The sequence below is a fragment of the Hoplias malabaricus genome, chromosome 11 (assembly GCF_029633855.1).
Source record: "Hoplias malabaricus isolate fHopMal1 chromosome 11, fHopMal1.hap1, whole genome shotgun sequence".
NCBI classification, from domain to species: Eukaryota; Metazoa; Chordata; class Actinopteri; order Characiformes; family Erythrinidae; genus Hoplias; species Hoplias malabaricus.
In genome coordinates this window covers 28,777,262-28,791,547 of record NC_089810.1, presented here as the reverse complement: position 1 = coordinate 28,791,547, position 14,286 = coordinate 28,777,262, and positions in this window count along the sequence as shown.

Here is a 14,286-nt window from a genome sequence, read left to right as displayed (position 1 = left end):
TCTGCAGACGTTGCTGCAGGCGCAGGCTCTCTCATGGTCCAGAAAGAACAGATTTTTCTATTTTAATTATTATCTCTAATAGAAAACTATAGTTAGAAGGGCTATGATTTAACTCCAGCAAAAATTCAATGCCACATCCAGAGCATTGGAGGAGATTAGACCTCTGACCCTCAAAAGGACGATAACGCCTCCGGACCAGCGACGGAGAAGGCTGCACGCACCCTCAGAAGAGACCTGCATGGGCGTGTCTCTCTTTCAGAAGGCGGCAGATGAATGATGATGGAGAATCCCCACAGAGACCTTCAGAACGCCACCAGCTCCGACGGCTGTGTCTAAATATTTCCAGAGAAAAGGAACGCCCGCGTCTGCAACGCTACAAGGCCCACGCAGGAAAGCTCCGCGTCTCAGCGACATGCTCCCAGCTATCCCGTCCATTGCCGTGTTTGAACAGGGAGAGAAAAGAAACGCCCGCGGCTGCTACCTACAAGGCCTGCGTCTGCAATTCTCCAGGAAGTCGTGCCAGAAGGTACCATCAGCGACATGCTCTCTGTCCATCTCCGGATACGTAAGGTCACATGGTCTCATGTCTCTCATGGCTCATGGGTTGGTATTGAAATTCTTGCTGGGATTAACAATAGCCTTCTTTAGAATTTAGGGTAATAATTATCATAGAGAAATTCCCTCATATATTAATCTCCCTGTTCCCTCATATATCGCTGTAATCCATTTCATTATATGAATGTCTAATTAATATTCATTATTTGATATTACAATTAATAAACCAGTTGTGTGATAAAGCCAATCCTTGGTTATTTGTTTGTGTGTGCACCTTTCTTGTATGGAATTATGACTTCTAGTTCAGATTCAATTTCAGAGTCAAGAACCCACGGTGGGTCAATGAGCATAATTCATTAATAATAACTAATTCTAGCTAATTCTGCTGTATAATATGTGAAGATGGCCTTTGTAGCTGAAATTAAAACAGGTAAAGAGACTACATATTATTTAATGGCTTTCAAACATGGAGATTAGCAGAATGAATTAAATAATTAATTATTAATAAAATGTAGTGCTTATGCGACCGCAATGTGTGCACAACTATTTCCGCTATATATACATTTATATATATATATATATATATATATATATATATATATATATATATATACACAAGGCCTCTATAACTTCATTAGAATTCATGATTTATAGATGGGTTTCCTCTGCGTTAATCTAATTGGTCTTGAAATGATAATGTGGTAATGAGTGATTTGTTTGAATTTAATAAACCATCCATTGTGATTTTAACTGGACGTGTGTGTTTGTAAATTAATTTGTGTAAGCTCTGAAAATCCGAAGAACTCACAAAAAGGTGACAACTAGTTAAATCAAGTAATGTTATTTTTATTAATATTACTCTCAAAAGGGTAATTAATAATATTAACAATAAAAACAATCATAACCACAATTTTTGAAATTGAATAAACTCAATATAGTTTCCACATTAATAATAAATATTAGTATATATTAATAATGTAATCTTTATTAATATCCACTACATATTATTATTATTATTATTATTAATATTATTGGCGCCCAACATGAGGCTGGAGAAAGAGCTGTTAAATGTTTTTATAAACAAACAATCTCAGCTCGGGCGTACTGATTTGACTAACTCTGTTTTGGACACAAAACACAATTTTTCTGTTATTTTATCATGTTTTTAAGTCTTGTTGATGTTTGGTATATCATACATATTTGCGCAGCCTGGTGCTGGGACCTACCCCTGAAGCCAGGCCTGTGGGTAATGTATGACGGCGAGCACCTCGTGGCTGGGCAGCCCACGTAACCCAGACAGGCTCAGCGCGAAATGGCAGCGTGGGAGGATTATGTGGGCTCACCACCCAAAAGATCCAGAGTAGGGGTGCTGTGCAATGCCCATCGGGCATAGAGCGGGGGCGAAGGGGCCCCTGGCATTTTGGAACTTGTCAGCAGAAACTGGTTCTTGGTACGTGGAACATAATTTCACTGGGGGGGGAGGCAGCCAGAGCTGGTGTGGTTGAGAGATGCCAGCTAGATATAGTTAGGCTCACCTCTACACACAGTGTGGGCTCTGGAACCAAACTCCTCGATAGGGGTTGGTCTCTCTCCTACTCAGGAGTTGCACATGGTGAGAGGTGCCGGGTGGGTGTGGGGATACTCACAAGTCCCAAGAGTGGAGTTCTAGAGAGGATTCCTTGCACTGACTATTGTTTTGCTGTAGGACTTCAATGCTCACGTTGGCAGTAACTGGGAAACCTGGAGAGGAGTGATTGGGAGGAACAACCTGCCTGATCTGAACCCGAGTGGTGTGATGTTGTTGGACCTCTGTGCTAGTCATGGTTTGTCCATAACAAACACCATATTTGAACATAATGTCATGTACTTGGTACCAGAGCACCCTGGGCCAAAGGTCAATGATTGACTTTATGGTCGTGTCATGGATTTTAACTCTCACCGCAGAGAGAACTTCTCACATATTTTGGAGGAGGAAGGGGGAATGGAGTCTGAATGGACCCTGTTTCAGACTTCCATCATGGAGGCGGCTGCGTGTGGCTGTGGTCAAAAGCTTGTCGGTGCCTGTTATGGTGGCAACCCAAGAACCCATTAAAGGGCACCGGGGGTGAGGGAAGCTGTCAAGCAGGGAAAGGAGGCTTATCGGGCTTGGCTAGCTCTGTGAAATTCCGATTCTACAGATGCGTACCGGCAGGCGAAAAAGGCTGCAGTTGCTTAAGCAAAATCCAGAGCATGGGAAGAGTTTGGAGAGGCCATGGAGAATGACTGTGCAGGAGGTAGGGCCAGAAGTGTCTGGGGTTTCAAATTCCATCTCCTTGGCTGAAGTCACTGAGGTGGTGAAAATGTTTCGCAGTGGCAAAGCTCCAGAAGTGGATGAGATTCACCCATATTTACTGAAGGCAGTACTGTGGGGCTGTCTGACACGCCTATACAATATCGCATGGACCTCGGGAACTGTGTTTTTTGGATTGGCAAACAGGGGTGGTGGTTCCTATTTTTAAAAAAGGGGACCATACAATGTGTGCCAATTATCGTGGCATTACACTTCTCACCCTCCCTGGGAAAGTCTATGCCAAGGTGCTGGAAATGAGAATCTGTCCGATAGTCAAACCTTTTGGAGGAACAATGCGGATTTCTTCCTGGCCGTGGAACAATGGACCAACTCTTTACTTTTTCACAGATGATTGAGGGGGTGTGGGAATTTGCTACTCCATTCTACACATGCTTTGTAGATTTGGCATATGACCATGTTCCCACAAGGCCAAGGTCACTCTGGCAAGCCGTATGGTCCTTTTACTCGCAGAGTTTGAGTTGTGTTCGTATCCTTGCATCTCTGCTTTTTGCACATTTTTTCTTCTGGCTTCTTCGCATGGAGACCTCCAGCGTTCACTTGAGCCATTTGCAGTTGAGTGTGAAGCAGTCAGTATGCAGATCAGCATCTCCAAGTCTGAGGCCATGGTTATCTCCTGGTAACAGATAGCATGATTCCTTCAGGTAGGGGGTGAGAACCTACCCCAAGTGAAGGAGTTCAAGTATCTCAGGTTCTTGTTCATAAGTGATGGAAAGAGGGATAGTGAGATTGACCGTAGGTTATATGCAGCATCTGCATTAATGCAGCCACTGTACTGCACCATTGTGGTGAAGAGAGAGCTGAGTCATAAAGCAAAGCTCTCAATTTACTGGTCAGTCTATGTCCCCACTCTCACCTATGGTTATGAACTCTGGGTACTGATCGAAAGAACAAGATTGCGGATACAAGCGACCGAAATGAGCTTTCTCCGATGGGTTGCTGGGCGTACTCTCCGTGATCGGGTCAGGAGCTCAGTGACTAGGGAGGAGCTCGAAGTAGGACTAGGAAGGAGCTAGTAGAGTCACTGCTCCTTCGCGTTGAGAGGAGTCAGTTGAGCTGGTTTGGGCATCTGATGAGGATGTCTCCTGGACGCTTCCCACTGGAGGTATACCAGGCACGTCCAACTGGAATGAGGCCCTGTGGTAGACCCAGGACACATTGGAGGGATTATATCTCTCGGCTGGTATGGAAACACCTGGGGATCCCCCAGGAGGAATTGGTGGATGTTGCAAGGGACAGAGAAGTCTGGCTTCTTTGCATGCCCTGTTGCCACTGTGACCCTGAAATGGACTAGTGGTAAAGATGATGAGACGACATAAGATGAGTTGAGATGTAGTCTTAAGTGCTACTATAAGTAGTGTCTCTCTCTTGCTCCCCCTTGTGTTATGCTATTATAAGTGAATTCTTGTTATGCTGTCTAATCTTAAGTGCTGCTATAGGTAGTACATAGCTCCCATCCGTGGCCAAATATTGCCTTAACAGGTTTTAATTGCAGACTTGCTTCCAGGTGGAAGTGAACCACCTGGTTTGCTCTCCCTTGTGGCCAAATCGTGCCATAACAGTTTTTATTTCCAGACTTGCTTGCAGGTAGAAGTTAACCACTCCCTTTTGGTCAAGCGAGTAATTTTTAATTAACGAACAAATAACACTTCAAGTTGAATATCCACCAGCACCGCTTGGTGTTTATGGTCATTCATTGCAGTCAAACTGTCTATGCCCCCTAACATTCAAAGCTGGCATTGTAGTTGGCACTGCAAGTCTTAATCACCAGACAAATAATCATTCATTATTAGGAAAATAGGTGTTATAGGCAGGCCAATTCAAAAGAGTCAGTGGGATTTAAACTGGTTAAACAGAGTCAGGTTACATTAGATTATTAGTCTATAGCTAAACATGGCAGAAGGGACTTCTCCTCCAGAAACTTCTGGGGATTGTATATGTGACTAGGCATTCTCTGTCTTAACTAAACTCACCAGTGATATGATGCCTAGATTTGCAGCATCATTGCAAAGCTCATCCCCAGCAGATCACGAACACATGACAATGAAGTTGGCAGATGATCATCTAAATGACATCCTTAAGGGTAAGCATTAAGCTGAAGCATTAGCTGTAGCACAGCTCAAATCCCGTGAGCGCCAGCTGGGCATTTCACTGCAACAGCAGGTAAGGGTTGAGGCAGAACTAAGCTCCAGCAGGAGATGACAGAACTCAGCCCTTTGCCACACCTTACCCCTCACTGCAAACCAGTGCCTGGCCCCCACTGTTCCCAGATGTCCAGGGTCCCTCAGACAGGGACCTTGATAAAAGTTTGCACATTATAGTCCATTTTGATCCCAAGCATATGGTTCTAATGATATTTTTTGTATCTGAAAGATATTGATTTCTATCTACAACAGTTCCCAGGAACCTCAGTGGATGACAAATTGAATGTGATTAAGCTGCCCTCAAGCCGAGAGGTCAGTAATTTCAAGGAACACCAGCCATATTATGTGAAAGCACAATATGATGTGCTTTGCCATACCCTAGAGGAAGAATTCTCCAACCAACTGTCACAGACAGGACTGGCTGTAGCTGTAAATATAAAACAACAACGTCTAGAATCCCATCAACAATATTATAACAAACTTAGGCATGCGTATTTCTGACCTAGAAATGACCCAGGGATGGAGGAAGATTTCAAATCACTATTTATCCAAAATCTCCGCCCCAATACTAATCACCATTTGGGAGTTTCTGCATGCCCCTGCACCCTGTCTAGCAGAAAACTATGAGACTTTGCTCTCAAAGGTTTTTTGAAATCCCAACAAAATATGATTAAATGGTCTGAAACTCCCCTAGTCTTAAACATTAATACTGATACTGATACTGAGCCACCCATCCTGATCCACAAAGATCCGGTATACTTCGTGATCCCTCTTTGACTCCGTCTTACGCAGAGAAACAAATGGTTCAGGGGGTGACTCACAAGTGCCTTCCAATGCTGTTTTGGTCGTCCAATTAGATACAAGGGAGGGCCTAACTATAAAAGACCTGTCAGTAATTGAAGGTGATACAGCTGTCCAAAAATTCATGGGACATTTAACTGAAAAGGGGTCACATGGAAATTCTACCTATCCACCATAGTGGAAGGAAAATAAAGGCGTGATGCTTTACTGGACACAGCATCTGACGTCACACTACTGTCACTCCCATTGTTCTGACAGCCCTAGCATGACATGAAAATCGTGAGTTACAGCTCCAAAACTGTGCTCTTAAAATTCAGCCGTATTCCCATACAGGCCTCACAATCCAGTCAATGGTACTAATACACTTAGCCTTTGGACCAATGACCTTAGAACATCCAGTTCAGGTGTCCCCTCTTGAAACGACCCCTTTCCTCATTGGTAAAGACCTCCTTAATCAATTTGAACTACTAATTGACTTTAAACGATCAAAGATTTGAGCCCAGGTGCGCAAACCCCTGCCCATATCTCCTCCTCTCCACAGGAAAGCTTCGTGTTACCGCCTTGAAACACCACACAGATCAATAGAAGGTCTGTCCAGTCCAACACCCCTCACTGAGTAGGAGGAAATTGAGCCCGTAGTTACCACTCACAAGCTTGCAACTACCTGTTGGCTCCCGTGCGCCACTTTAGAACAATGGTAAACCTTTCTATACGTGTTCACTACACTGATGGTAGATACACTGGGCCTAATTGCAAAATTATCAGGTTAACAATGTGGTACTGACTCTCTGGGTAGACAAATCTGCTATAAGCCGGACACTGTTTGATGCGCTGCATGTCACAGAATCAAACATTCTGTTCAACCCAACACCAAAGGTAACCGCTCCCACAGACAGTATTTGTGCTTTATATTGTATCCAGTGGAACCAACGGGCACTCACCCATTACTTCCTGGTAGTCCCTAACTTGCCGCACAACGCATACATTAGTAGCGATTTACTGGTGCTCCTGGATGTCCATGTGGACAACCTCAACAATGTGCTTTGGTCCCAAATTGAGAATTCAGCAGACACCATGTCCTCAAATCCAATAACCTAGAGTCAGGACAAAATATTCCAGAAGTGTGCCAAGTGGTCAGCCAAGGAAACGTGGTGGTACCCGCAAAAAATGTGAATGCAACAATTCCCTTGGTCATACGCCCTGGCCAATATTTAGGTCACGTTCATGCACTCTTCCAACAATCACCTCAGTTCTTTGAATTAGGTCTTACCATAGAAGCCACACCTTTAGTAGAAACGCAAGCCCGATCCACTTACCGCCTCAGCCTATAACAATTCCATACGCATCTCCATTAGGTTGGCAAGTCAGTACTAGATTCCATGACTTTGAGCTGTGAATTCCCATTATAGGACCAATGCCCATTTCACTGATTCTCAAAAACCCCGAACCAAAGGTAGTCTTTACTCACCCAACACAAGCCATAGCTCTTTTTTCAGCCCTTAATGTAGGCAAAGAAGCCATTTGTAGAATAGACTTAGCAGAGGATAATCAAATAACGCTCATGGTCCTTTCCCCGGGATCTTCCTCAGAACCATTTCCCTTACCCAAAAAGGAAGAGAGTACTATAAGTACCCACAATCCAAACGAACAATCCGATTCTGACTTCATGACCCAAATCAAACAGGTGCTGAAGGAAGCCGATGATCTCCAAGAACAAGAGGAACGCGAGAGACTCAGCGGTGTGCTCAGTAAATATCAGAAGTCTTTTGGACTCAATGGACTGTGGTCTCACTGTCATTCATTCAGTGCGCATTCCCACTCACCCAGGCGCACCCTGAGATTCATCTGACAATACAAAATCCCTTTAGACTCTTATGAGAAATTTAATGAGTCGAATGCAAGGTGTAGCAGGACTTGCAGCACCAACAAACCTTAAAGAACTGTGCATCTTCTTAGATCAGAGAGGGTGCTGTAACTAACGCATGTGTAGCCTCCTGGCTAATGGCTCTCCAGAGTTTTGACATGGAGGTATGCTATGCACAAAATCAGAAAAGTACCCTGGGCATAGGACTCACCTCCTGTAGGCAATGTGAGGGAAATATTCCTGCCCAAGTGCCTCAAATTCCTGAAATTCTCACTCCCACAGTGACTAACCACCATTATTTTGACCCTAACACATACATAGACCTAATCACTACATATGCAGGAGATGACAAAGAACTCAATGACCAAGCAGGTAGCTTGCCAAACAAGGGGCCTGCGAAGGCACATCTTGGACATTCGATCTCTCCCTTTATCCAAACCCACCCGATACCAATGTCCTAGCTACTACCTGGTCTCAAGCGGCAGCGATAGTGATGCCTGGTAATGCTAAAAGTACCATCGTCTCCATTAACCCTACTTTTTCAGACGCCAACATAGTTGCTCTTCAGGCTTGTGACCCGTCCATTTCCAAAACACTTATGCATGTTTCTGACCCATCTACATGTCCCATTTCTGTTCAAGATTTGACACCATACCAGCACTTAAAGACAATTATACAATGCCAAAGTGCCTCTCCAGGTTGTCAAAGGCTTGCTGGTTCATGCCACTGACTCTCACACTTCACCTGCGTTCATGGTTCCTCAGTGCTACGGAGGGTGATGCTGATGCATGCCCATGATTCCCCATCTGCAGGACACAAAGGGGTCAAAGCAACACATCATGTGCTCCAGCAGTTGGCATATTGGCCCCACATGGTAAAAGATGTGGTTGATTACATTAAAGGCTGTCGGGTATGTTGCCAATTTCAGCCATCAAATCCACTCCATAGAGCCCCTTTGCAGAAGAGAGGATTATCATTCCCTTGGTAGAACCTCCAGGTAAACTGGTTTGGACCATTACAGTCACAAAATGGGTAGAATGTCTCCCTGCACCAAATGACACAGCACTAACCATGGCATACCTAGTGATGAATAACATCTTCTCACAGATCAACCTACCCAGTCATGTTGACTCGGACAGAGGGACACATTTCACAGCCGAGATTATGCAGCAGCTCTGGCAACTTCTAGGGGTAAAAGTCAGCTTACATATTAGCTACCACCCTCAGAGTTCAGGTCAGGTAGGTCTGTCATTAATATACTGAAAATATATGTAGCAGCTAATCAACGGGACTGGGACATCAAGCTGCTGATGGCCATACATGCAACACCGCATGATGTTATATCAGCCAGGGGAAGCTAACATAGTAGTAGCTATTACCCATCAGTATATGGAATATTTGCAGAAACATCTTCAAACTACTTAGGAGCCTCCCTAGGAGCGTATACACTCCCTGAAGTGGTTGAATCTGGCCCTGAATCAGGAATCACATTGAAGGACCAACCAGGACTGCTAATCACTAACTGTCGTCTACATACCCAGAGGGTATTTGTCCAATTAGACCCTGCTGAAGCGTGTAAAAAGAATCTTCATGTGACCACCCAACAGACTGGACTAAACAGAGCCAGGTGGACCAGGGAAGCTATAAGTCATGCAGAAGCTGACGTAACACACATGCTCCACCAGCTGCAGAAATTCACTGTAACGCAGTCTGAACTGGCCCATCCCAGTAAGCAACCTAAAGACTTTATTGGGGTATTGCTAATGGCTGCAGCAGCCGTGGGATCCCTATTGAGCCTTGGGACATCTGCCGTCAATGCTGTTAACTTCACTACAGTCCGACGACAAATGTGCGAATTACAGGCCAAAATGCCCACCATTAAAACCAATTAAATGCGCAGCAACAACACTTCCAGCCAATTGGACAAACCCTACAAGGCACCATTGTGGTGCTCAACGCTCACAGTGTCATGCTAGACAAAACTATTCAAACAGTGAATTCTCTTCTCTCTGTAGTACAACTCTACATTGCCCACATCCAACTTGTGAATATGTTATTGTTTGATATGCAACAAGAAATCAGCTCCTCGGTGGACAGTTTAGTTATGGGAATACTTCCCCCGTATCTTGTTCCCTTGTCATTAGTGCAGGGTCACCTGAAGTGGGTTCAAGAAGTGGGTTCGATTCCCGCTCCGGGTGTCTGTCTGTGAGGAGTTGGTGTGTTCTCCCCATGTCCGCGTGGGTTTCTTCCCGGTGCTCCGGTTTCCTCCCACAGTCCAAAAACACACGTTGGTAAGTGGATTAAAAAAGTGTCAAAAGTGTCCATAGGTATGAGTGTGTGAGTGAATGTGTGTGTGTGTCTGTGTTGCCCTGTGAAGGACTGGCGCCCCCTCCAGGGTGCATACCTACCTTGCGCCCAATGATTCCAGGTAGGCTCTGGACCCACGGCGACCCTGAACTGGATAAGTGGTTACAGATAATGAATGAATGAATGAATGAATGTTGTTTCTTTTGGAGTTTTGGAGTTGGCTTTTGTTTTAAGATATTTTGGAATTCCTTTTGTTAGATCCTTTTGACAATTTAGAACCTTCTGAGACACTCATGCATTTTTGAGACACGCTTGTGTAGCATAGTAACAGTATTTGAGTTGGTTATGTTTAATGGTGATTATCACTTATAATAATTATTATTATTACTGAATTAAATTACAAAAATATTAATAATTTATCAGAGATTGAAATACTGTCAACGCTAGGGATGAGTTCTCAGGATTTTCAGACTCTTAAGGAACAAACTCCACACACTGTATTATTTCAAATAATGGAAATACTTTATTAGAAGGGATGATAATAGGTTGATAAACATAGCACAATCATCACAATCTCACGGAATCAATGCAGGTGAAACCAGTTCGAATTTAATAATTGGCTAGGCTATTTGACTTGTGAATAATGTGTTGCTAAATGATTTAATTAGTGTATAAATTTATCAAGAGACTTAATTCGTCATCAGCTTCTGAAAATGAGGAATTTGCTTACCCTTTGGTGCAACTCAGAACCGAGCCGATGGGTCCAGCAGATTTTCAATCTGTTCTTCCGGTGCTTGACTTGTCACAGCTGGAGGTAGGCTGGTTAGTGAGGGGATTCCCTCCAGGATGAGTCAGCCACTTTCCGTGTCCTTTAGATGGTGTGACGTCAGTCAGGGATTCCCTTCACAGAGAGCTGCTGGCCTGGCTGGTTTTCCCGGAGTGAGGGAGGACATTGCAAGGAAGCGCTCTGTTTCCTCCGATCTTCAGAAGCTATATATTCCGAATTAATTAACTAATACTAGTTTTACGATGTTCGCTCAATTTCAGTGGTGGCCCTTATTCTGGCCAAAATAAGTTTCACCTGCTTTGATCAGTCACAAAATTAAACTTGGATTGGGCTACAAAGAATGAAATGTTGTTGTTACAAACAAATGAAAAAAAATTACTGACAATTAATCGACCGTTTACTCTTTTAGTTTCTGTATTGCAATGCTAACTGACACAAGGCGTCCCCTGCTAGTTCGCATGAAGGTCTGTCTTATTTTAAGAGTCTTTGGAACAGTCGGCTTTGTCAGCGTAGCGAGAAAAAGAAAGAGCGTAAAGAGCATAAGGGAGAGTGTAAGAAGGAGTGAAAACGAGAGTAAGTAAAAAGTGAAAAATGAGAGTGCAAGAAGAGAGCGTAAGGGAACGCGACTCCCCTTTTCATAGGTGGCGCGGTCACGCCCACTTGGGAGGTCTCCATCCTCTGATTGGTTCCTGGGTTTCGGGTGTCCATGTGACCCTCTCCAGTTCCAGAGAAAGAAAAAGATCACATTTTCTGGGCGAATACATGACCTTAATGAATAAAAATATTTCATACATACTTGAATATAGCATAATGAGTATACTGGAGTATTTTTATCAAATATATATATATATATATATATATATATATATATATATATATTATATCGAGTACATTATCAACTATTCTAGATGTTAGGGATTAATTGTCAGGAACACGGAGCGGACTGACTGAGGGCGGACGCATTTGCTAAAACACAGTAAACGTTTATTCAAGGAAAATAACAAAACAAAGAGACCTTTGACAGAAGGTAAACAAGCTAAACTGGACACTAAGAAATAAACAGGGTAAATGGGACAGACGGACAACAAAGCGAAAAGACGACAAAAGAAATGAAACGACGACGGGGGAAACTTCGGAGACAGACAGAAAACATGACCGACTTGACATAGAACAAAGGTAAAATGTTCGACAAACAGGACGTGAGACAAGAGGGCTTAAATGCTTGACACAAACGAGACACACCTGGACAGATAACGAGGGGACAGGTTAACAAATGACAGACGAGGAGGCGGGACAAAGACGGGACTAGAATAATAACAAACAAAGCCATGTGCAGATAAAGCACATGGCAGGGACAACAGACTTGACAGGACGAGGGCGTGACAAATGCCCCCCCCCCCGAACGCGCAACTCCCGGGTCGCGTACACCTAAACCCCCCAGGAGCTGGCACAGGAGAGGGCAAGGAAAACAAAACAGACTAAGACAAGGAACCATGGGAGACAGGACTCAGGACAGGACGGGAACAGACACAGGAGCTGGGGACACGACAGGACTGAATATCTGAGGCAGGACATGGGACATAACAGGTGACTGACAAAGGGGGGCAACAAGAGACTGAACAAGGGACTGTAACAGACTGGACAGGACGGTAGTGGACACATGAGACTTGACAGGACACTGGTGTTGCACATTGGACAGAAACTGTGACAAGACAGGGGACTGAACAGGTTTGGGGACAGAAGACTGGACATGGACAGGTGACAGAACAGGGGATTGGAGTGGAGACAAGACAGGTGACTGAACACTGGACGGATACGGGGACTGGACATGACTAACAGGGGACTGAACATGAGAGATGACAGGACTGGGTGCTGGGACTGTACAGGAGCAAGGACTGGTGATGAAACAGGAGACATAACTGAGGACAGGACAGAACCAGAGACAGACATTTGGACAGGGGTATGTGACTGGACAGAGGCTGGGTGCTGGGACTGGACAAAAGACCGGACAGAGGGTTGAAAAGGGGCCTGGACAGGACTAGGCAGGGGAACAGGGACCAAGACTTTACAGGAACAGACACAAACACAGTGACAGGGACAGGGACAGAGACAAAAGCAGACACAGGTACAGGGACGAGGACAGAGACAGGGACCAGGACAGGAACAGACAGGGGAACCAACATAACTGGGGGGTGACCAGGACTGGCAAATGTCTGTGGGGTAGTCTGAGGAACCAGCCTGGGCACAGTTCTGGGGATCGGCCCCGAAGTCCTTGGGGCCGTCCCTCGGACACGACCAGGAGCGGCCGGGGCCACAGTCACAGGTGCCGAAACGGCCGAAGCCATAGTCACTAAGACAGGAGCGGCTGAGGGAGCCTCGCTCACGGAGACAGGAGCGGCGGGTGCTGCCATCACGGAGATAGGAGGCAGGGGGACCTGCGACGTCGTCCACGGAGGCAGGGGACCCTGCGACGACGTCCACGGAGGCAGGGGAACCTGCGACGACGTCCACGGAGACAGGGGGACCTGCGACAACGTCCACGGAGACAGGGGGACCTGCGACGTCGTCCACAGAGGCAGGGGGACCTGCGACGTCGTCCACGGAGGGGACAACAGACTTGACAGGACGAGGGCGTGACATTAATTCATTTTTCTAAAATGAGACAGGAATTTTTCCTCATGATTAAAATTCACATCACTCGGTTAGTTAGTAGACAGTCACCTGAGAATAACAGAAGATAACATTAATAACACTTTGCATAATACATGCTTAGTTTCAGCAGAAACATATGCTTCCGAGATGATCCTTTGTTAGAGGGAGAGAGGGCGAAAATTGATTTAGCAAATGTCCACTTGGGGGCACTGTTGGTCCATGCTGTTTGTTTGGTTTGAACTGCGTGGCGAGGTCACCATCAGGAAGTCCTGGGCCATCTGTTGATTTTGCGATAAGATTGCTGTTCGCCAGTTTGACGCTGTAGGTAGTAAACGCTGGGTTCTTTAATCCCGGTCTCCAAGGCTCTGATTGATCTTTTAGGCTTAATGGGGTCATACAATTGGAGGGTACCACTTAGTGTCAGAAGAAGAAGGGGGTCTTAGTCGTCTGGTCATCATAAAGTTTGAAGAGGACCCCTCAGTGTCATCCTGGGGGTCACTGAAAAGTGTTCTGCTTAGCCTTCATTATCAGATATAGGTGTGTGCATGAGTTTGTGTGTGGGTGGGAGTGCGCACACTCTGTGGAATGCAGGTCCCATCTCCTTTTATATAAAACAGAATGGAGAGTCAGAGTCTTAATTTTTCATTTCTTGATCTGGATCCATACTCCACTACACTTGAGAAACGCAGAGAAGTGCCTACCAACGCCGAACTCGGAACACCTCACCAGGTACCCTGTGTAGCATGTTAAATGCTAACTGAAGAGGCTCTGCATATTCTTTCCATCCTAACTAACCAGGAAAAGGGGCGCCTTTCCTGATTTAGAGACT